The sequence below is a fragment of the Talpa occidentalis genome, unplaced genomic scaffold (genome assembly GCF_014898055.3).
Source record: "Talpa occidentalis isolate TD23 unplaced genomic scaffold, MPIMG_talOcc4v2.1 talOcc4.4, whole genome shotgun sequence".
Classification (NCBI taxonomy): Eukaryota; Metazoa; Chordata; class Mammalia; order Eulipotyphla; family Talpidae; genus Talpa; species Talpa occidentalis.
Genome location: NW_023604295.1, coordinates 100,266,228 through 100,290,805, shown reverse-complemented (window position 1 = coordinate 100,290,805; position 24,578 = coordinate 100,266,228). Strand labels below are relative to the sequence as shown.

The window sequence follows — 24,578 nt, the reverse complement described above, 5'->3', positions numbered from 1 at the left end:
AAAAACTCTGACCCATGTCTGTCACTTCTGACATATAAAAATAACATTATTTTGTGTTACCTCACAGGAAGAAGGGCATCTCCTCTTACCTTTGCACTTTAAGTTTCCAAAGCATCTGAAACCTAACCCTCTCTAAAACATTTCAAATTATTATCCCTGTTTATTTTGTTGCTTTGTTATTTTTGTTTCTTTTGGCTTTTAACTTCTCCAAATAGAAATGGCTGTTTAAGAGCAAAACTTCACTATCAACTTTGTATACTTTATTAGATATGTACAAGGTATTCACATAAATTATTTGCTGAATCTTAACTGAATTCCTATCATAGAGATGAAACAACTGAGACCTCCAAAAATTAAAAGTTCCATTGCAAGAACACACAACTACTATGGTGGAACAGAGATAAAAACCATTCTCTGTAAAATAAACTTAAAAATGCAAAGGATTTCAACATGCAGAAATGAGGTAAATGATCTTTTTTTTTTGGTGGGACCCTCACAGGCGGCCGGGGAACCAACCGGCGCTGCAGAGGCTGCCAGTAGCCTAGCAGCCCAGCGCTCAACCACTGCACCATCAGGGGAGACCCAATAAATGATCTTTTAAGAGTCTGGGTTCTAGAAGAAAACCTGAGTTTAAGTTATAGCTCTACCATTTCTTAGCTGAAGTGACAGTCTACCTCATTACACAGGATACTCTACCTTATGAATACCACAAGTTATCAAACTATATGGTACCAACAATAAATGCAGTCATGCATTTGCAATACATGAGAATAACACACTGGATGATAAATACTGGCTGAAATTATCAGGAAAAGATTTTACACAGACACATCCTACAACTCAGTGTTCATTTGCTATTTCTGTTATAGGACAGGGAGAGGGTCAGCCCAAACCCTGCAAACCTGCCTATTCTAAATGGGTTCTGCCATCCGCCGCATCAGCACAAAACATATAAGACTTTAATGGGAAGGAACTTTAATAAAACTAGGAAACAATACAGGTAAGGCAAAGAGTCTAGTTTCTAAATGAAGCACCCAATGTTACCCGTCCCCTCATGGGTAAAAGTCCATCCAAATGGGATTGGCCCAGAGCAAAGCCCCAAAGCCTGCCACAAGTCTAAAGCATCTTCCAGTGGGGACCCACAGCAAAGGGTCAGAAATAACCAGACAAGCCCGGAAGGAAAAGAGCAAAATCAACATCAAGATAAAAACTGCCATTGTCACCTCCCCATGGGTCTCACCCACATCTGTGTCACCCAGTCTACGACCAAAAGACAAGCGCAGTTTCTTCACGTGTCTCTAGGCTCCATGCGCCTCCTCCAGGTCTCCTGGCTCCATCCTGCTTCCTTCCTCAGTCTCTTCTTCAGCTTCTCCCCTTCCTGCTCAGCTCCACCCTCCCTTGGGTGGGGCAGGGAACCTCCCCCTTTCCTGGGGACCACCCTGTTGCATTTCCATTTTTTATTTGTGAGTTTTATCAATTACACAGTACAAAACATAAAATCTAGGTAACAATTTAAAGAATTATAAAGCAAACATCCCATGTAACTACCACAAAGTCAAGAAACAGAATATTCCAAAAGCTGCTATACAATTTGTCCCATCCTCACTATCAACTTGGTAAATTTAATATAATCTAATAAAATTTGATGAGTATAATTTAAGACTAAATGAAAATAACCTAACATGTAAAAGAGATATCAATACTTTAAAATGTTGGTACATAACAAATGCTCAGTGTTTTCTTGCACACAGAGACACTAACAAAGACATGGGGGAAGAAAGGCTAATACTAGTATGTGATCCAACTTGGTGAGACCATAAAACCCAAAATGTTAGGCTGGGGTTATGTAAGAAACAGAGTTAAGAAGCAAACAACATAGGGGAAATAAAGAAAATTCACTGTACAGTTTTGGGAGACAATTCCCAATGGATTACTCAATTTTCTGCGTGTCTTGAAAACAGAGGCATCAACTGCTTTTTTTTTTTTTTTTTTTTTTGATCTTCCCAGGAATTTGTGTGTACAGTAAGCAATCCTGGAAGAATGAAACAGCATCTCCCAGAGAGAAAAAGGAGGCATGCTTAATACCCAGTATAAAGATTCAAGTTTCCCTAAGCTTAGGATTCCTCTCCTGTAACACAATCCATTGTATATTCAGGTGTTACATCCTAACACTTCCCTATGCAAACCGGGGCTTAAAGATCTGATGCAAATGCTGATTTTCTATGTACTGCTATTGCTGTAACTATTCATCTCTGACTAAGGAGTCTCAAGGCTTCTACTAGCATCCATTAAACCATGGAAGGTTAATATACTAGCCTGACTGTACAATAAAATCTCAGACCCTTCACAGTTCTTGACAGGCATTAACTCGTAATCAATATTTATTAAAATTGGAAGAGAAATTCCACTTCCATATTAACAGAATGGATAAAAAAGGAGAACTCAACTACATACTGCCTTTAAGACACATGTATTAAGTACAATGAAAATGAATTTTAATAAATGAAATACGAAGCAAAATTTCACAGAATTAGGGGAGAAATATGCATTTCCAGTTATATTTAAATATTTTAATATCCCTTTCAACAAGTGATAGAACTGTACAAAAAAAAAAAAAAACAGGTATCAGTAGACAAAGATGATTTGAAAATACATCCACAAAACACCTTTATCTAGTTCATAATTACAAAATACACCAACAAGTACAGAATACATCCTTTTCAAGTGTGAAAGACATTCAACAAGACAGATCATATACTAGTTCATCAAACAAGTTTCAATAAATTTAAAAGAATTACAAAATGGAGTATATGCTGACCTCAAAATGAAATTAAATTAGAAATCAGTGATATTAAAATCATCCCCAATATTTGAAATTAAACACACCTTTAAGTAATCTATGAGTCAAAGAAGAAATCTCAAAGTAAGCTGAAGACTATTTCAAATTGAATAAAACTACAACCTATCAAAATCTGTGGGATACAGCAGTGCTTAAAGGAAAATCTATAGTTTTGAATGATTACATTAGGAAACAAATCTGAAATCTATGACCTTAAGTTGCACTTTAAAAAGCTAGAAAGAGAGCAAAATACACTGAAGAAAATCATAACGGAAACACCACAATGAGATACCATCTCAAACCTGTGAGAAAGACTCTAACAAAAATACCTGAAACAAGTGTTGGCCAGGATGTGGACAAAAAAGAATGTACACTGGTCCAGCTCCTATGGGAAACAGTATTGCGGTTTCTCAAAAAAACTGAAAATAGATCTAACATACAATCCAACAATTCCGCTCCTAGGTATCTACCCAAAAAACCCAAAAACACTAATTTGAAGGAATATATACACTCCAGTGTTCACTGGAGCCTTATTTACAATAACCAAGTTATGTACACAACCTCAGTGCCCAAGAACAGAAGAGTGCATAAGAATAACATGGCATATGCACAAGATGGAATACTACTCAGCTACTAAAAAAAAGAATTCTGGTCATTTGCAAAAACATGGATGGAACTGGCAAAGATAATGCTAAGTAAAATAAGTCAGGAAGGGGAAGACAAATACCAAATAGTTCCAATTATATGTGGAATATTAAAAAAACAAAAAAGGTCAGACAAAACCAAGTCAATAATAAACCCCAGAAATTTGACTGCAAAATTGAAATTACAAGATGGGAATGGGGCAGGGAGAAAATAGTGAAAAGAGGGCATAACAGACTATAGTGGAAGACTACAGTGGGTGCCATATCTTGGTATATAAATACAGGAATCTCCCTAATCAAGAACAAAGAAACTGAAGATTAAGTGCTAATTTAAGGTATATGTATCTTCAACTCACCAGATAAGAACAAATTCTTTTGCAAAAGAATTTTGCAAAAGTGTAGTGACATGCCTCTGAGGAGGTGTTATCCTGTTGAATCACTACAGTGTTGTAAACCAATATTATCTCAATAATAATTTTTTATAAAATGTTAAAAGAACAGAAATAAATAAGACAGAAAAGACAAGAAAATCAGCAATGGTATCATTTGAAAAGAAAGTGTTAAACCAATAATTAAGACTGGTCAAGAAAAAACAAAACCATTAATAGCACCAGAAATAAAAGAGGAGGTATCACTATGGATCCTACAGATATTAGAAAAATAACATAGGAGTCTTATAATTTATATCAATAAACAAGTTTCTTTAGAAATGCAACTTACAATAAAGGGAAAAATACAACTTACCAAAATTGACATAAAATGAAAAATCTAAATTACACTACAGCTTCTGAAGAAACTGAATTTGTGTTTGTTAACAAAACCTTCCCATAAAGAAAATTTCAGGTTCAGATAGTAACACTGATGAATTCTAGTAAACATTCAAGGAAGAATTAGTATCAACTGCACAATCTCTTAGTGAACAGTGGCGATACTTCCAACTTTATTTTATGAGGCCAGCCTAATACTGAAACTTGACAGAGATAATAACAAAAGAAAACTACAAAGCAGTATCACTCAAAGATATACTCCAAAATCCCTTGCAAAATAGTAAACATAAAAATACACTGTGATCAAGTAGGGTAATCCTGGTAATCAAAACTATCTTAACTTTTGAAAACCATCATTTGTTGATCCATTTGGACACTTGGTTTTTTCCTAGATTTTGGCTGCTACAAGCAAGACTATTGTGAACATTTTTTGTTCACATATCTGGTATATAAATACAGGAATCTCTCTAATCAAGAATGAAGAAACTAAAGATTAAGTGCTAACTTAAGGTATATGTATCTTCAACTCGCCAGATAAGAACAAATTCTTTTGCAAAATGATTGTGTCAATTTATATTGCCACTAGGGGTGGGAGTGTAATTTCTCTCACATTCTCACTAAGACATACTATCATAATCTTAACGTTGGCCAATTGGATGGAAGTGAAATAGTTTCTTCTTATGGTTTTAGTTTACACTGTCCTGATTACCAGTCAGATTATGATTCTGCACTTTTCCATCTGCAGGTAGCTATGAATCATGGTATCACTTACGTGAGTTGCAACTGGCATTCTTATTTTAAAAAATAAATCAGAAAATATCAGAGTGTACTACATAAAAGTTAAATATTATTTCATGAAACTTTTATTTCCATAGTGTATGCCTGTCCTGGGCCACAAAGTAAAATGTTCTTGTAGAGCTTCCAGCAATTAAAAGTTATTACTATTGCTACTTAATTACCAAAAATCCCTAGAGACATTTGGACAACTGGTACATATTTAGGCTCACAACACAAAGGAATGTATCTTATAAAGAAAGCACTGAGATGTCTTTCAAGCACTAACAGGGAGGAAAAGAATTAACAGAAGAGGGGGAAAACCCAAGGGAAAAAATAAGCAGTGTATTATATGGAGAACCCACCCGATAAAACCACCAGGTCTTATATATATGACGTACTTAAAAGCTCACTTCAAAATAATCACCCATTTTTCAGCAAGCAAGGTTTCTCTCAGCAATGAAGGTAAGAACCTGAATCCTATTCTCGTAACTACTGAACTGAAAGAAAACTTATCTCTCCTTCTTTATAGACAACCTTTACTCCTACTTCAATAATCATCTAATTCTTGGGCTTACGCAAAAGGATTCTTTTTGGTCTCTACATACTACTACTTTTCCCTCAGGATGGAAACAATAGCAAGAATCATCTAAATTCTAAATATTCCCTTTTTCTTTTCTTTTTTTCTTTTTTTAGTTCACAAAGATTTACCAACCCCCTACTACATCACTCTCTATCAGGAAATCATGCCGTATCTCCCTAAGAATTTTAACTCCTGGTTATAGTCTTCAAAGCTTGATATCACTAACTAAAACGGAGAATGTTTTTTCTCCTTATACAGTTAAGCCATCCCACATATTGTGACCAACCTTCTGTAGCATTTGTTCCATCAATGTCTCAACTCTGCCACTTTGCAATAAGTATTCTTTTTTTTTTTTTTTTTTTTTTTTTATGATTAAAAGGAAGTCATTTATTGAAGCCAAAAATGACTGGATGAGGTTTACTACTACCAAGGAACAAAGAGTTCCCAAAATTGACAAAAGACAAACAATAAAAATATGGACAAAGGATATAAACTGGATATTTAGAGAAGAGGAAAAGGAAATGACTGATTGATATATAGAAATCTGCTAACCTCACTGGTAGTCAGAGATGAAATATTTTTTAAGCAATAAGTATTCTTTTTCATAAGCATTCCCTCCTCACAAGCTGTCAGACCAACTCCACCACAACTGGTGTAGTAAGTGTATGAATCTACCTGTCACTTAAAATGTGATCTTAAGCACATAAATTCCCGAACTTCTCTGAGAGCGGATCTCATTTCTGAAATGGATAAATCAATAGATATCTAGAAATGATGAGAATTACATAATCTTCTCTCTATTGCTTTCCTTTTTACTTAAATTTTAGTTTTGGTTTATATTCTTTCTAAATGCAGTAAAATGCTTTTATAAAGGGAGGCACCTAAACTGAGATACCAGGAAATATGGGTAAGGGGAAATGTGAAGACAACATTAAGTGAGTAAACTTACCAAGTGAGGTTATTATTGCTATGTCTATAAGTTCTTCTATGTCAAGATTCTGAAGAGACAGATACAGGTACTTCCTTGCCCAAAAGGCAGCAAAATTCTAAGAACCCCCGCAATGACCTACCCATATATAATCCCCTTCCCCTGAAGATATATCACTCCTGAGACTGTTAGATGGCAAAATAGATTTCTGCACATGTAATTAAGCTCCCTAATCAGTTGAGTATACACAAAAGGAGATAATCCTGGATGGGCCTGACCTAATCAGTTAAGCTTTTTAAAGAGTTCTAAAGGGAAGTCTAGAGGTCAGAGACAGAGGAAGTAGAGACAATGGAACTGTCTGCTTGGATGAAACCAGAACGCCATGTTGTGAACTGCCCTTGTGGACAAGTGGCAAGGAACTGAGAATGGTCCCTGTTCAACAGCCAAGAAGACAAGGATTTCGGTGATAGAGTCACAAGGAAGTCAATTCCGCTAACAAGTAGTTAGCTTGGAAGAGGATCCTAAGCCTCAGGTGAGAATTGCAGCCACAACTGACGTCTTGATTTCAGCTGAACAGAAAACCCAGCTCTACAGTACCCAGTTTCTCACCTCCAGAAATTGAAAGATAATAAATGGATGTTGCTTAAGCTGCTAAATGTGTGGTGCTTTGCTATGTATCAAAAGAAAACTAGTACACTCCCTCAATACAGGACAAACTAGCAAAGGGAAAAAGGGGTGGGGGTGGGGGACACACATGTATCTTTTTCCCCCCGCAGCGCATCATATCTCTTTGCACCATTGATTAAGAAGAATCAAGGGGAAAAAAATCAAAACTATGTAAGGCTTTAAACTTTTAACAATCACAATGGGCTTTTTCACACTCATCTTGTTAAATAACCATACAGTCACCTTCATTTTAATGACAGGAGAAAGGCTCAAAGAGTGACATCCCAACGACAACAACTACTGAAAGTTTAACTTAACTTCAGCCCAGGACTCCCTCCTGTACTCTATAGTCCCCTTAAACGCTTTAAAAGAGCCCTTCATATCAGCAGTTAAATGTATTACTCTTCAAAGAATGCAATGTTAGTATCAATTTTTTATGTTTTACGCCTATTTAAGTATCTCTTAGCTTTATCAGAATATCAAAGCTAAAGAGGACACTAAGAAATTTCCACTGGTGGATCATTTAATAAACTTTTAAGTACATCTTAAAAATGAAAATAAGAATTTAGCAAAAACACCTGTAGGTTTTCTAGGACTTTATTTAGATAGCAAACTTGTTTGAAGTGTTCTCTAAAAATCAAAGCAAGTAAACAGCCTTTCCAAACCTTTTAATATCTGCTCCCTGCGGCAAATTTTTTAGTCTGAAATTTTCATACATTATGAAAGAAAACATGGTACATTGTATTGTAAGTCGAAAGGTGGAGTCATTGAAATTCTGCGTGTTAAAATCGCGTAACTTTGTCCATTAAAATACTTTCAGACAGGAAATGTATTTGCGAAAATATGCAAAATACAGTAATTCTAGTCACAAACACGAAGAGCTAAACTATATCCACCTTCTGAACCCCAACTTTAACAGCAAATAAATTCAGCATCGTCACACATAAATTGCATTGTTTTGAACCTATAACCTTCCCAAACCAACTCCTGATTTATAACCAACTCCTGATTTATCATCTTGTCCGGGGCAAAATTCTCTGCAATGTAAAGAGAATCGATAAAATTCCAAATGCGGGGAGAAGTAGTGACGTGACAATCCTAACACCTGAAAATTTCTTAGTCCCTTACAATACAGAAGCAGCACCCAGTTCGGACCCTCCAATCGAGGCTCAGATTCAACTCCAGACACTCCAGTTTCCCAGCTCTTCTCCCCGCCCCCCACCCCCAGAAAGGAGGGAAAACAACTTTTATTGGCCTCCTCTCCCGGGGGACCGGCAAACTAGCGGGGCAGTGCTCCGGCCTGGGCGCGTTTCACAGGGAGGCCTCCGTCGGGGGCGGGGAGGGCAGATAGCGGGAAAGCGGGATTTCGACGCTCCCAGCACCCCAGCCCCGGCCCCCGCCCCACCCCACCGCGAGGCCTGGGCCGGCCGCCACGCCAGGCGACCCCAGGACCCTCCGCCGAGGCGAGCTCGTTGTCATGTGACGCCGCCGCCACTAAAACACCGCAGAAACGCGGGGCGGCGGGCGGCGGGCGGCATTCGCACCAGCCCGCCTCGGCCCGGCCCCGCCGGGCCCGGGCGAGTCCCGAGAGTCCGGGCGGGGGTGCGGAGGGCGGGCTTGGCGGCGGGCCCGAGCGCGCCACAAAGGCTTCCGCGCCCGCCGCCGTAGTGCCCGAGCGGGCGGGGGCATAATTTTCGGGGCCCGCGGGAGGGGTGCGGAACGGCCAGGGTTCCCGGGCGCCCGCCGCGCCCCGGGTCGCGGGGCGGCCAGCATCGCCGCGCCCTGCACAGGCCCGCGCGACCTCCCTCCCCCGCGCGGGCCCCGCTCCCGGCCCGCCCGCTCCCCGCTCGCGCTCCCTCGCTCTCGCCCAGCCTCCATCTTGGATCGGCGCTTCCAGCCCCCGCGCCGCGGCCGCCGCATTCCCCCTCTTTCCCGCCCCCCGCCGCCGCCGCCGCCGCCCGCACTCACCTCAGCTGCCCATACGGGCGCCGCCGGCCGTCGACCTAGTTTCCCCCCAAAAGTCTCCGGTGTGTTATTCCCGATGTGGGGGGGTTGTTACGGGGTGGTCGCCGGGGGTTCGGGAGCGGGGGCCGCGCCTTCAACGGAGCTGCAATCCTAACCCGCCATCTGGTGGCATTTTCCACACGCCAATGGCGCCGCTGCAGACTTGGGTCCGGACCGCCCTCTGCTGGCCGCGGCGCTCACTGCCTCACTGACGGGACGGGCCTGCCCGGAAAAGGGAGGGAGCTGAGGCGCGGGCTGGGGGCCGCGGCGGGGACGCGCGCAAACGCTTTCCTGTGGGTAGTGCGCGCACGCGCGCCAGCGGGGCGGGAAACGTGGCCTCTGCGTGGCGGCTCCGCCCCGCGGGCGAGCGCAGCCTATCGCGAGCCGCAGAGGCCGCTCGCTGAAGACGCTGTGGACAGTTCGCGGGCCGCGCGAGGCGGGCGGAAGGAGGGCCGTCGTGGCGCCTGCGCCCCGCGCGCCGAGCTGCCGCCCGCCATTTTTGTAGCTTTCCCGAGATCTGGGAGAGAAGCCCGCCCCCAGCCCCCTCGCTGAGGGCTCTCTTTAGGTCGTGGGCCGGCGCTTCCTCGCTGCCCCGCCGGGCTTCGGCTGCCTCTTTCTCCCCGCCCGGGACGCGCGCCGCGGGGCCGGAGGAGTTGGTGGCATAAAGCCCTGCTCCCGCCCCCGGGGTTTAACTGGGGCCTCGGAGTTTGGCGTTTTGTTAGAGATTTATTGTTGACTGTAGACCGGGCCCTTTCCCGGGTGGGGGTGAAAAGGTTTCGAGGACTGGTTGGGACCTCCCTCGCCTCCGAGCTAGACGGAGACGCTACAGTGCCGTCCCCAGGCCGATTGGCGTCGTCCCTGCCTCTGTAAAGCAGAGCCTCTGCGGTGCGGGCTTTGCATAAGGCGGCAGCATAGGCTAGTTAGTGAGAAAGGAATGTCCCTACGCTGGGAAAATGCAGGCTCGGCTTTGGAATTAGGTTTCTTCCTCCACAGCCCGAGGACTCGTGGCTCTGAAATGGACATGAGAATCCTGGCCCTCTCGCTGCCGAAAGGGAAACCGACTAACGTTATTAGATCGTGACCAAAATATCCCCTCGAACCTAGTAGCTTCTTAACAACTGCCTCTTGGTGGTTGAGGCTCCTTTACCTGCTCACAACTTTTAAGTGCAACGTGAATCCTTAAGCTCCCAGGTCATCAAGCCCCTATTTATGATTAAATTCTCTGTTGCTTTAGCCAACTCTTCTTTCAATATAGCTCAGTTGCTTTATAATGTTCATGGCCAATCTCCAATAGGTTAACCCTGTTTCTGATTTGTCTCCCAATGGTCACAGGTTTAACTACATTAGCCAGGGTTATTAGTGGTTTATCGCTGGGGAAAGGCACCACTGACCTGATCAGGTATTAATTTGTGACTGGACTCTCAGCTTTTTGTTTGTTTTTTGACTCATCTCCGGCTCATTTCCTTTCTTATTCTCTATAATAATTCTACTTTTCCTTCTTATTAAAGATCCCAGGCCCAGTACATACCAATAACTTCTTCTGGTTTCCTGGGATCAGAGCTAAGGAACGCCAATTCCAGTTTGATAATCTCTGCACCTTAAAATTATGTTACTGCATCCTGTTCACAACTCAAAAATTCTCAGTAATCCATTCTTCCCTTCTCTCTAAAACCCGTCCTCCTTGAACCCTATATTCCATCCCTTCCAATTCCCTTTTCCACAGATTTCCTGTGGTCTTTTATAGCTTCAGTATCTTATCTGCTCGCTTCTTCCTTTCTGTTATTTAACAGTTTCCACTGTTTTTAGATTCAGTGCTAACACTGCTTCCAGTTACTGTACTATAATCTTCCTTTCAGCATCACTGATTTTTCAAAAAGGCAGTGATCGCCTTTGTATCCAACTTACTCTTTAGCCTTTATCAGTCTAATTAGAGAACAAACTGAAACTATACTTTTCCACCAGAATTCTAATGTCATCCATTTTCTCATGCTACATTTTCCTGACAACCAGACTCTATCCCCTCTTTGAAACTTTATTTTCCTTATAAGACAGTTTCTGGGATCTAAACCTAATTGGTTTACTGCTTCCTTTTGTAGCTCCTCTTCCATTCCACAATTCAACTCCCAGTTCTCTACCACATTCTGTCTTCAAAACATAGTCTGTTCCTGATTTTTCCTTAACAAAGATTCCTCATATTCCATTTGCCAGTAATGTCCACCTTAAAATTCAACATTTAAAATAATGCATCGTATTTGAATTTCCTCATTTCTTTTAATAATATTGTAATACTATTTTTTAGCCTATTTTAGTAATTAAACATGTACATTAAACAGAATATATTAAACATAAACTCTGAAACCAGACTGCTCTGGAACACTCTGTGACCTTGGACAAATCATTCCTCAACTGTAAGATGGAAATAACAATAATGCCTATCTTGAAGTGTTGCTCTATTAAATGACTCAACACATATAAAAATGCCAATAGTATTATTATATTACTGTTTTGTCTTACTAAGAACTTTTCAACATTTTTTTGTAAGTATCAAAAACTGGTCAACTTTCTGAGTTTATAATAACCTAAAACTTCATGTTGTCTTCTCATTAAATCAATAGTTGGACTCGTGTTTGTAATTACCTAATTACCTAGCCTCTAAATTGTAGCCAGGTAAGGGCAGACTTTAGTCTTTAACCTTCAAATAAAGCCCAAATTCCATCATACATTCTCAATCAGAAACAAGAAAAATCCTTGGTTTTTCTCCTACTCTCTCCTCATAAGATCTTCCTTCCTAACCAACTCCCATTGCCTTACATTAGAACAATTATAATAGCCTTGAAAGTCCTTGTCTTTCTGTCACCTCCCTTTAAAAAAAAAAAAATGATCTAATAAACCTCAAACGTAAGTAAAGAGCATTAATGTTCACTCTTTAGTATTTAGTAGGTGTAGGGGCAGGATAGGCACAGTGCAGGTTTTCTGATCCAGCCGACGGGTAAAGGACAGTCCTGGAGCCCTCGGTGTTTTTCTCAGGCTTTTATTGAGCTTTACATGTAGTGTGGCAGGCAGGGGTGCCAGGAGGCCAGAAGGCCTCCAGGCTCCCAGTAATTCTTCACTCTGGGCTTCTCTGGCTTCTTTCTCTCTTCCTCTCTGCTGCCTCTTCTGCCTCTGCTTCTCTCCATGACTAGCTCAATACTCCTCTCATGGCCCACAGAAGTAAACAAGATAGTTTGCAACGATGTAGCAATTGCAGGTGCCCCATCAGGCAGGGCAATCCTAATGGTGGGAGGGCAGAAAAGCCTGAAAACCGTTTACCAAACCATTTACCCAACCATTTACCCTACAGTAGGCTAAAGAAACAGGTCCCATAGTATGTTAACTTTTTATAGAATCACACAATTCCCAGGACCCTCTGCTTGCTACTGAAGATTCCACATCTCTTGGCAAAGATTTTTAGCCACAATTTTCATGAAAAATTTCAAGTCATAGGTGTGAACAAAATATCAAAAAGGATGTATGGAATTAGTGTTGGTAGAGTTTATATAAAGTTTCTTAAAGTGTATTTAAAGTAAGGAATGAAGTATTAGTGGAACAGCCTGTTGCCAAGTTCAAGTTTCATGTAGTTCTTAGAATTTCTACCTTAGTAAGCTCATCTCAAATGACCAGAAATTGGGCTTGGTCTACTTATGTCTAAAAAGAAGACACATGCCCATTGCCTCAATCTCTTAGCCAACATGGTCCAAGTGAATATTTAATATTATAAATATTATCAGTTATATTTGGGGCCTCCCTGGTGGCACAAGGGGTTATTAAGCAGTCCCCAGCCCCTGCAGCACAAGTTCGATCCCCGGCCAGCCAGGGAGCAACCCATGTGGCACAGCAGACCTCTCCTGCCTCACCGGCTGCTCCTCTCAGCAGTGTGTTTCAGTCAGTCTGCCTGTTCTGTTCCCTGCTCTGTCTTTGGTGGATCCTGTCTCCCCCTGCACCTCTGGCCTGTATGCATAAATAATAAATCTTGTATGCATAAATAAATAAATCTCTTTTAAAAAGTTATATATAGGGCCTCCCCGGTGGCGCAGCGGTTGAGCGCTGGGTTGCGAAGCTGCCCGCAGCCTCTGCAGCGCCGGTTCAATCCCTGGCTGCTCCCCGGTCACCGGAGGAGGGTCCCGCATGGCACGCAGACCTCTCCTGCCGCCCGCTGCTCCCCTCGGCAGTGTACTTCCGTCCTTCTGCCTGCTCTGCTCCCAGCTCTGGCTCTGGTGAATCCTCTCACCCTCCCGCGCTTCTGACTGTACCCAGTGCATGTATAAACAAAACAAGCAAACAAACAAATAAATAAATAGAACATGCCTCTATTAAAAAAAAAAAAATTCATGTACACTTTAAAAAAAAAAAAAGTTATATATATAGAAATATACAGATTTAGGACATCCCTGGTGGCACAGGGGTTAAAGAGAGCGCTATAAAGCTATTGCCAGACAATGAGATGAGTTTGATCCCTGACCAGGGAGCTAATCCACCTGACGCAGCAGACCTCTGCTGTCTCGCCCGCTGCTCCCCTCAGCAGTGTATTTCAGTAAATCTGCCTGTTCTTCTCCCCACTCTGCCTCTGCTGAATCCTCTCACCGCTCGCCCCCCCACACCTCTGGCCTACACCACAGTTTTTGTATGCAAAAATAAATAAATCTTTTTTAAAAATTCAATGTTAGTCCACTGACCTTAGAGTTCTGCTTAAAAAAGACATTCAGTCAACTTGTTTTCATCATCATAATGATGGTATTCCTTTCATAGAAGGCTTTTTTATTTTTTTTTTTTTACGTGATTATTTTTTTATTTTTTTATTTTTTTTTTTTTATAGAGGCATGTTTTTTTTATTTATTTATTTGTTTGTTTGTTTTGTTTATACATGCACTGGGTACAGTCAGAAGCGCGGGAGGGTGAGAGAATTCACCAGAGCCAGAGCGGGGAGCAGAGCAGGCAGAAGGACCGAAGTACACTGCTGAGGGGAGCAGCGGGCGGCAGGAGATTCTGCGCGCCATGCGGGACCCGCCTCCGGTGGCCGGGGAGCAGCCGGGGAGCAGCCGGGGAGCAGCCGGGGAGCAGCCGGGGAGCAGCCGGGGAGCAGCCGGGGAGCAGCCGGGGAGCAGCCGGGGAGCAGCCGGGGATTGAACCAGCGCTGCAGAGGCTGCGGGCAGCTTCGCAACCCAGCGCTCAACCGCTGCGCCACCGGGGAGGCCCATAGAAGGCTTTTTTAAATGACACTATCTTTTATTAATTTTTTTTAAAATATTTATTTATACAAGCACCGGGGTACATGCCAGAGGCACGGGAGGGTGAGAGAGTTCACGAGAGACAGAGCAGGGAGCAGATCTAGGGAGAAGGACCGAAGTACACTGCTGAGGGGAGCAGCAGGCGAGACAGGAGAGGTCTGCCTCTCCACATGGGAATCTTCCTGGCTGGCCAGGAATTGAACTGTTGCTACAGAGGCTGCGCACAGTTTCATAGTGCTGCGCTCACCCCACTGCGCCAACAGGGAGGCCCAACACTATCTTTTAGAGTAGTTTTAGGTTCAAGTTAAAATTGAGAAGAAGGTACTAACATTTTCATATGCCCCTTGACCACAAACATGTATACCTTCCTCTCAATTATTATCAGCACTTACCAGAATGGTACATTTTTGCCAAGAATCAACCAGTAATGACACATCATAATTACCCAAAGTCTATAGTTTACCTTACAGTTCACTCTTGGTGGTGTACATTTCTATGGATTTGGACAAATATATAATGGCATACCTTTATTATAGTATCAGAGTGTTTTTAGTCCAAAAATTCTCTATGCTCTGCTTATTCAACCCTCTTCTTCCCCTAGCAATCACAGATACTTTTACTATTTCCATAGTTTTGCCTGTTCCAAAATGTTATATAATGAGAATCATATAGCATGTAACCTTTTCACTTCATAATATACATTTAAACTTCTCATTTACCCAAAGGACACAGAAACATTAACTCAAAAGGGCACCTGCACCCCTATGTTTATAGCAGCACTATTTACAATAGCTAAGCTATGGAAACTACCCAAATGCCCAAAAATAGATGACTGGATCAAGAAGATGTGATATATATATATATATATATATATACACAATGGAATATTACTCAGCAATCAAAAAAGATAAACTCATGCAATTTGCAGCAACATGGATGGAGCTGGAAGGAATCATGCTCAGCGAAATAAGCCAGAAAGAAAAAGGAAAACACTGGATGGTCTCACTGATAGCAGGAATTTAGAAAACCTAAATAAGAAACCAGGAAAAAGACTAATTGCAATAAAGTAAAAATCAAAATCAATAAGCAACTATAGACCAGAGACACACTACAGTGGGGGGCAGGGGGAGTAGAAGAGGGATTAGGGTCAGAAAAAAGGGGTGGGAATTGTATGGGGAATATAACCAAAATGAAAATGCACGTTTTATGCAAAAATGAAAAATGATGTAAGAATTATATAAAATAAAATAATTTATAAAAAAAATATATATACACATTTAACCTTCTCCAGGTCTTTTCATGGCTTCATACAAAGATTATTGTTGGTGTTAAATAATAATCCATTGTCTGAATGTACCGCAATTTATTTATCCTTTAGCCTACTAAGGGACATCTTGGCTGCTTCCAGGTTAGGAAATAAAGCTGCTATAAAAACCTATGCAGGTTTTTGTGTGAACATAAGTTTTCATTTTCCTTGGTAACACCAAAGGAATGTGATTGCAGATTCGTATGGTAAGAGTAGGACTAGCTTTGTAAGGAACTGTCAAATTGTCTTCCATAGTGCTTATAGTATTCTGTATACCTGTCAACAGTGTATGAGAGTTCCTATTGTTCCACATCTTCACCAACATCTGGTGTTGTCTATGTTCCAGATTTTGACCATTTTAATAGGAGTGTAGTAGGATCTCATTATTGTTTTAATTTGCATTTTTCTGATGACATATGATGTTGTATATCTTTTCATATGCTTATCTATCTTCCTTGATGGAGATATCTGTTAAGGTCTTTGGACCAATTTTTATTTGGGTTGTTTTCTTGCTGTTGAGTTTTAAGAGCCCTCAACAATTTGGATAATAGCCCTTTATTAGATGTGTCATTTGCAAATATTTTCTTCCAATCTGTGACTTGTCTTCTGATACTGTTGACATTGTTGCAGAGCAGAAGTTTTTAATTTCAATGCAGTTCAATTTATCAATTTTTTGTTCCATGGTTTGTGTATTTGGTGTTGTATCTAAAAAGGTATTGCCATGCCTTATGTCATGTAGGTCATCTCTTATGTTATCTTCTAGGAGATTTATAGTTTTGCATTTTACTTTTAGGTCTGTGATCCATTATGACTTAATTTTTGCTATGGATGCAAGAGCCATGTCTAGATTCTTTTTTTGCATGTGGATGTCCAGTTGTCTGAACACTATTTGTTGAAGAAACTATCTTCTTTTCTTCCTTTGTACTGCCTTTTCTCCTATTTTAAAAAGATTTATTTATTTATGCATACAAGAACTGGGGTGCAGGCCAGAGGTGCGGGTGGTGAGAGGATTCACAAGAGGGGAGCAGAACAGGCAAAGCTACTGAAATACACTGATGAGGGGAGCAGCGGGCGAGACAGGAGAGGTCTGCCACACCATGTGGGTTTCTCCCTGGCCGGCTGGCCATTGAACCAGCATTGCAGAGGCTGCGGACACCTGCACAGCACTGCACTCAACCTGCTGTGCCACCAGGGAGGCCCTACTATAGTTTTCTATTGAATTCTTCAGTTTAGTCATTGTATTCTTCAACTCCAAAATTTTTTTGGTACTTCTTATTTTTTTTTATCTCTTTATTGAACTTCTCCTTCTTTATTGTATTGTTTTACTATTTCTTTAAATTATTTATCTGTATTCTCTTATAGCTCCCTGAGCTTCCTTAGAATAATTGTTTTGAATTGTTCATGTTTATCATGTCCTGAAAGTCCTATAGGCTTTCTCATTCTTTTTCATCTTTTTCCTTTTTTGCACCTCTAATTGGATAATTTTTAATAATATCATAAATTGAATGTAAAATTTAATGAAATTGTAATTGTCAGGCAATTCATGTATCTTCATTTCTTTGTGATCCAGTTATTAGAAGTGTACTATGCTACACTGATGGCAAAATGTTTCCCTGATTCTTCATGATTCTTAGAGCATTGCATTTGAGGAAATTCACCTCTTCCAGACTTTATGAACTGACTTTGATAAGGAAAGGCCTTTACCTGTGGGTGGGGGCACTCTGAAGCATGCTGTGACCCTCAGTCTAGTGTTTCAGATTGCCATGAACAGGGGCATGTGGAAACTTTGGGTCAGGGGAGCATGATGATGTAATAGCTCAGACTGCTAGGATCCACAACATTGACAGCCATGTATTCCTTCGTGAGTGCTAAAGGGGTCCACACTGGCTACAACGGCTGTTGGGATCCCCAATGAAGCCTATAGGTTTTACAATTAGGGAGAAGGACAAGGATTTGGTAGCTAGAACCAGCGGTGTGCACACACTCTGATGTGGGAATCAGTTGTAGATATGTACTTAGTGGGCGTGGGCCTGCTTGAAGACACACTCACAGTGGTAAGGGCAAAGGACGGCAAGAAGCACCAGGACCAACTTTCTGCACACCAGCAGATGTAAAGCCTTAGCTGTCAGCATGCATTTGTGTGGGCACAGGTTCTCACCACAGAGATGCATACAGCAATAAGACCAGTGACAGGAGTTATGTCATTGGTGGTCACTTGCACAGCTGGAGGGATTAGCTTCTGATGAGCCCAGTGGTGTAGGCCAGTGAGAGTAGAAAGGGTTTGACCTCCCTGGTGGCCTAGGGGTTAAGTCTCAGTGCAATCAGCACTACAGCCTGAGTTTGATCCCTGCTCAGGGAGCTATCCTACATGGTGCAACAGACCTCTTCTGTCTCCCCCACTGTTTCCCTTAACAGTGTATTTCAGTAAATCCACCTGTTGTGCTCCCCACTGGTGAATCCTCTCTGGTGAATCCTCTCACCCCCCAACTCCCTACACCTCTGGCCTACAGTCAGTTCTTCTATGCAAAATAATAATAATAATTGTTCAAAAAAAAAAAAGAGAGAGAGAGTAGAAAGTGTTTGCTTGTGCTCACAAGCAGTTTTGAGAGATCTGGTTGTTTGTTTAGATTTCTGCAGTTGCAGGGTCTTGCCACAGGTTCATAACAGTGTAGGCTGGGAACAAGACACAAGTCAGTATGCCGTAGGTATTGTCCTGGAGGGGCTAGCTTCAGGTGAGCCTAGCACTACAAGCCCACAAGTCGGTATGCTGTAGGTACAGTGCTGGAGGGGCTAGCTTCAGGTGAGCCTAAGGGTCCACAAGGCACTGTGGGGGGCCTGGCATTTGGCATGCATTCCACAGGTACATGCCTGGCTGTGGAGGTCAGCCTTAGCAAATGAGGCAGTAGGTTATCTTATACTCACTTTGATCTTGAACTTGTCGAAACCAGAACTGTGAGAAAATTAAATTTCTATTGTTTAAGCCACCCAATTTGTGGCACTTTGTTTTGGCAGTCCTAGTGAACTAACACAGTGACTAATCTTAAAGGTATTTGGACTGGTGATATTCACTCATTGGCATGTCAATGTTCCAGCTACAGTGGTATGTTTTGAGTTTTGTATAATCTTTGTCATGTCAATATCTGGCATCAAAATATCCAGAATGTTAAATATAGAAATGCTAACAAATTATAGTTCATAGAAATCCTATCTCCCCCCAAAAAGTTTCAAAATGTATTAAGCAGTTAAAATTGTAAAAATCACATTACTAAGTATATTCCTAAAAGCATGAATAGATATAAAAGTACTTGCTTAATATTGTTTATGGTAATGATTGTTAAAATATTCCACAGACTAATATCTTTATATGTCAAACCATCTTTCCACTACCCACACTCTTCCATTGCCAAGTTATGTAGAAGATGGATTATATGGCAATCTAACCTCTAACTCCATATCTTCATGTCATGATCTCAAGTAAGTTAGCATATGGGGCAGTAGTTTTCCTAGAAGCTAATCCAATAATAAATAATAACCCAGTAATAAATTACTACCCATGAAACTGATTATGATCACATAAATACACTTCACTAAATACAAACTAAGTGGTTTCCCAACTCAACCTCCTCTTAACCAAATCATCAAATACTAATGCTACTCTAACACTACACAACTTAATAACTGTAACATAATTTAAAAGAGACATTAATCTCTTATTTTTGCAAGGATTGCAAAAATTTGTCATTATAAGAATATACTACTAGGGTTTTTTTCCTGGGACTCTGAAGAAGTCTGTGTACTCCAGAGTCCCTGAAGCTTAAGTTCTAATTATTTCACAGGAAATCTGCTTTGTCATTGTGAGGGCCTCAGCCTTAACAATGAATGAGTTCTTCAATCAGCAACTCACCACATTGTTCTCTGATTTGCTCATACATCCTGCCTCATTTGCCAGTATTTTCCTTCTCAAATCAACATAACATTTCACCATAACAATCAAAATCAATGAATATTTCATGAATTTCTGCCCTATATTCAGGCCTATAGTCCCATTCAGATAAGGTATATTGTGGTCTTTTTTCTGAGTCTCTCTAGTTCGCATTTGATCATCCTTCACTCTTGTCAACAATAGAAAGTGACACCATTTTCCATCACCTTAGACACATGAATAGACACTGAAAGTAGGAGAATCATGTTGGAGGCAGAGTCTTTACCAACTGGACTGGGAAACCATGACAAGAAACATAACAGCCTAAGCCAGGAAAAAGAGCTGGCTAAGTTTAAAAATATGATCTCCTCTTAATTTATTTTTATTTTTATTCCAAATGTACTCCTTGTAAAATGCACAAATAGCATAGAAAATTTAACATGAAAGAGTAAAAATCTCCCCCACTCTGAAGCCTTAATCTCTTATTCAGTAGTTAATCAGTAACTATGGTTTATGATTTTCTCTGTGTGTGTATTTGAAGGGTTGGTTTCAAGGGAGAGATGATGACTCTGGCTTGATGCATGTTAAGTTGAGAATTATGATGTTACATCTTGGTGGGAATGTTCTAAGAAGCAGCTGGATATTTTAAACACGCAGTTGGACAAGTGAGAACTAATGAGGTAGATCTGGAATTCTTTTCTGTGTTGTTAATGTGAGAGTGAAGAAACTGTGAGGGAGAAAAATGAGAGGTAGGAAAAAAACACAAAGCACAATTCTTAACCCTAGGCAACACCCATATTTCACAGGAAGCCAAGGAAAGCTAGGTTCTTATAAGAAACAAAAGCAGTTGTAAGTGAGGTAAGAAAAGTTGAGAAATGCGCCTGTTTTAGTGACATAGAAACACCACTTCTCTTTGAAAATGGAATATAAATGCAGCTGATAGTCACTGTTACTACCCACAAGAAAACTCATAGCAAATACAACTACATTTTGTGTTGTATTTTACTATAGGACTTTCTATTGTTTACTCTTGTTCATTAGTATTCTATTATGATTTCCTGTATGTTACACTTTGGGTGTCTTGTCTATATAAACCTGTGAGGGTCACAAGTTCTCTCCATGCCTCAGCTTTTCAATTCTGCTCTCTGGCCATTGTATAAACATCCTTTCTATCCTACTATAGTAGGCAGAATTTTAAGATGTCTCCCAATGAGTCCAAATGCCTGTTATCGATACCCTTGCATAATTCTCTCCCTTAAATGTGGGTTGGACACTGTGAGTTAATTCTATGGCAAGTTTTATAGGATGTCACTTCCATGATTAAGTTATATTTTAACTTTGTCTTGCTAGTAGACTCTATTACTTCTAGATTTTAACATTTTGATGAAGTGAGCACTAGACGCTCATATGACAAAGAGGTGAAAGAAGCCTCTAGCCAGTAGCCCTTGGTCTACCAGTGAATGTTGTTAACAACCATTAAGTGAACTTGGAAGTTGATCTTTCTCTAATTGAATCTTCAGATGAGATCATAGACTCACCATGACTACAAATTTAAGAGGTAATGTGAAGCAGAAGAACCAGCTCAATTGTGCTCAGATTTTTGACATACACAAACCATAAGATAATATGTGTTTACTTTATTAACTTGATTTATGTGATTACTGCACTAAGTTTTGGGCACAGCAATATACCAAATCCCTAATGCTAGTCATCTAAGAATTGTCCCAAATCTCAAGTATTTTCCAGAAGTGCAGGAAGGCTAGTTCAGGAGAGTGATGCTGAAGCCTGAATCAGGATAGTGACAAGGAGAATAGAAAGGAGTAGCACATAGGAGGTAGGGCCGGTTAGACTTGATCAACTTGGTGGGTGATTAAAGAGAGGCATCGGGCCTCCCTGGTGGTGCAAGGGCTTAAGCACAGTGCTGTGAAGTTATCCGCAGCCTCTGCAGTGCCAGTTCAATTCTCGGCCAGAGATGGAGCTACCCACATGGCGCAGCAGACCTCTCCTGTCTTGCCTGCTGCTCCCCTCAGCAGTGTATTTCAGTCTTTCTGCCTGTTCTGTTCCCCGATCTGTATCTGGTGAATCCTCTCACCTCCCACACCTCTGGCCTGTACCCCAGTTCTTGCATGCATAAATAAATAAATCTTAAAATAAAAATAAAGAGAAGCATCAACCTAGACTTCCAGATAGAGAGAGACAATTCACTAGGGAATAGTACACAAAATGTGAAATGATGAGGAGATAGCTTTGCATATTATTATGACCTGTTCTCAACCTAGAAGAAAATTTTAGTTTCAGATGTCTCTGACCTGTTTTGAAGTAAATTTGTTGGTAAAGTGGATAGGAATCAACATAAAACAATTTTGAAATTGGGACATGGGTTTATGATGATATACTCCACATTATGTAATTCTCTCAAAATGTGTACATGTTTGAAATGTTCTGTAGTGAAAATATTCAATGTAAAAACTTTTATTGTGAAAGAGAGAAAGAGAAAAAGATAACAGAAGAAGAAAAAGAAAAATCAAGTAGAAGTAGGACAATTTTAAGCAAGGCAGAGGAGGAGGAACTTAGGAAATCCCCTAAACTGAAAAGGCAATAGCTATAGCTTTTAAGGGGAATTTATGACCTTGTTCACTGAAGGCCCCGATCCAGAATGAACTCTGAACTACAAGGACAGACCCACCCTATAGTAAGATGCTTAGAAAATCTCATGGGTATAAATGATAATAGCATCACCAAGAGCAGGATTCACTGTGGAAAATGATCTGCAAACAAGTCTGGCAAGAAAAGGCCAAGAGACATTCCTCAGAAAATGGAGCTGACAAGGAAAAATATCCAAGTATATAACAGTAAGTTTCTGAGATACACGATTGCCCTTGGCACTGTTGGTTGAGGAAAGGGGAGTGGGAACAAAGTGGGTGGCAGTAGATCTTATTTCTTGATGGAAATGACAAGATACTGTCCTGTGAAAGCTAAAAAGGAGCAATGCAAGACTATTACCAGTCATACTAGGATCAAAGCTATCCTACTGCCATCTTTTGTCATCCTCAAAGAATGGGCATGTTATCTGCAGAGAGCTGAATGGTTGATTTAAGGCAGCTGCAAATAAAAGACTAACAGTACCCATAGACTTGGACTCATGTAGGAACTCCACATCAAATCACATAAAGAGAAAACCATAGTACTACACAAGATGGATTATAGTTCTAAACATCACTCATGGGAATCAGCTCATCATGCATTTTTTTTAAAATATAGCATTTTTTTAAAGATTTATTTTTATTTATTTATACAAGCACTGGGTACAGTCAGAAGCACGGGAGGGTGAGAGAATTCACCAGAGCCAGAGCGGGGAGCAGAGCAGGCAGAAGGACCGAAGTACACTGCTGAGGGGAGCAGAAGGCCGCAGGAGAGGTCTGCGCGCCATGTGGGACCCTCCTCTGGTGGCCGGAGAGCAGCCGGGGATCGAACCGGTGCTGCAGAGGCTGCGGGTAGCTTCGCAACCCAGAGCTCAACCGTTGCGCCACCAGGGAGGCATTCATCATGCGTTTTTCTGGGACCAGATGGATCAGTGCTTTCCCCTAAAAAAGTTGATGGACTTTTGCTAAGGTAAAGTGAACATTCCTTAATAAACTAAGACACATACTAAATTCTACCACTGACCTCACCGTACCTCTTCTCTTCGGTACAGATAGAATCTGCTGCTCAGCAACTGAGCCTGAAACCAGGTAACGACAATGCAAGAAAAGAAAATTTTAGGTCAACATCTGGGATGAACATTGACTCAAAATTCTTCAGCAAAATACTAGTAAATCAAAATTCAACAGTATATTGCAAGGATTATACATCATGATCAAGATTTATCTCAGGGATGCAAGGATAGTTTAATATACATAAATCAATGCAATACATCATATCAACAAAAGCAAAGATTGAAAATCATATGATAACATGAATAGATACAGAGAAATCATTTGATAAGATTCCACATCAATATATGATACCAATTCTAAATAAGATGAGAATAGAAGAAATCTACTTCAATAAAATAAGCTTACCATCAATACAATTCTTAATGGTAAAAATGGAAAACTTTCCTCTTAAGATCAGGAACAAGGGCCTCCCTGGTGGTGCAAGGGGTTAAGACACAACCTATGAAGCGATCCACAGCCACTGCACCACGAGTTCGATCCCCGGCCTGAGAGCTACCCCGCCATGGCGCAGCAGACCTCTCCTGACTTGCCCACTGCTCCCCTCAGCAATGTATATCTTCAGTCTGCCTGTTCTGTTCCCACTCTGTCTCCAGTGAATCCTTTCACCCTCCCACACATCTGGCCTGTACTCCGGTTCTATATAAAAACAAAACAAAAAAAAAATTAAAAAAAAAAAAACACACCAAAAAGCTATTAAAATAGACAAATACAGCAAGGTGGCAGGTTATAACAACATACAAAAATCCATAGCATTCTTATATAGAAACAATAAATGAGAAGAAAAAGAAAATAAGCCCATTTTTAATTGCCTCAAAAATAATTAAATACCCTGGAATTAACCTAATTAATTAACCTAATTAACCTAATTAATCCAAATACCTTGGAATTAACCTAACCATACAATAAGACTGCTAGATACTATTAAAGGACACAAAAAGGGGCCTCCCTGGCGGTACAAGGGGTTAAGCACCGCACTATGAGGCAATCCGCAGCCTCTGCAGCATGAGTTCAATCGCGCTGACCAGAGAGCAATCCATATAGCAAAGCAGACCTCTCCTGTCTTGCCTGCTGCTCCCCTTAGCAGTGTATTTCAGTTGGTCTGCCTGTTCTGTTCCCCACTCTGTCTCTGGTGAGTCCTCTCACCCCTCGCATCTCTGGCCTGTAC

The 24,578-nt window shown here is 41.0% G+C and overlaps 1 protein-coding gene and 1 pseudogene across 1 annotated transcript in view; one reads left to right on the top strand and one right to left on the bottom strand.

Moving 5' to 3' along the window:
- LOC119258213 (heat shock protein HSP 90-beta-like) overlaps positions 1-8,869 on the top strand; it is a 77,972-nt pseudogene extending 69,103 nt beyond the window's left edge.
- Positions 1-9,393, bottom strand: part of STAG1 (stromal antigen 1) — a 462,478-nt gene extending 453,085 nt beyond the window's left edge. Inside the window, exon 1 of the mRNA XM_037525931.2 lies at positions 9,170-9,393. The gene's annotated coding sequence lies outside the window, so the exon portion shown is untranslated. The remainder of the gene's footprint in view (positions 1-9,169) is intronic.
- Positions 9,394-24,578: the final 15,185 nt, after the last annotated feature.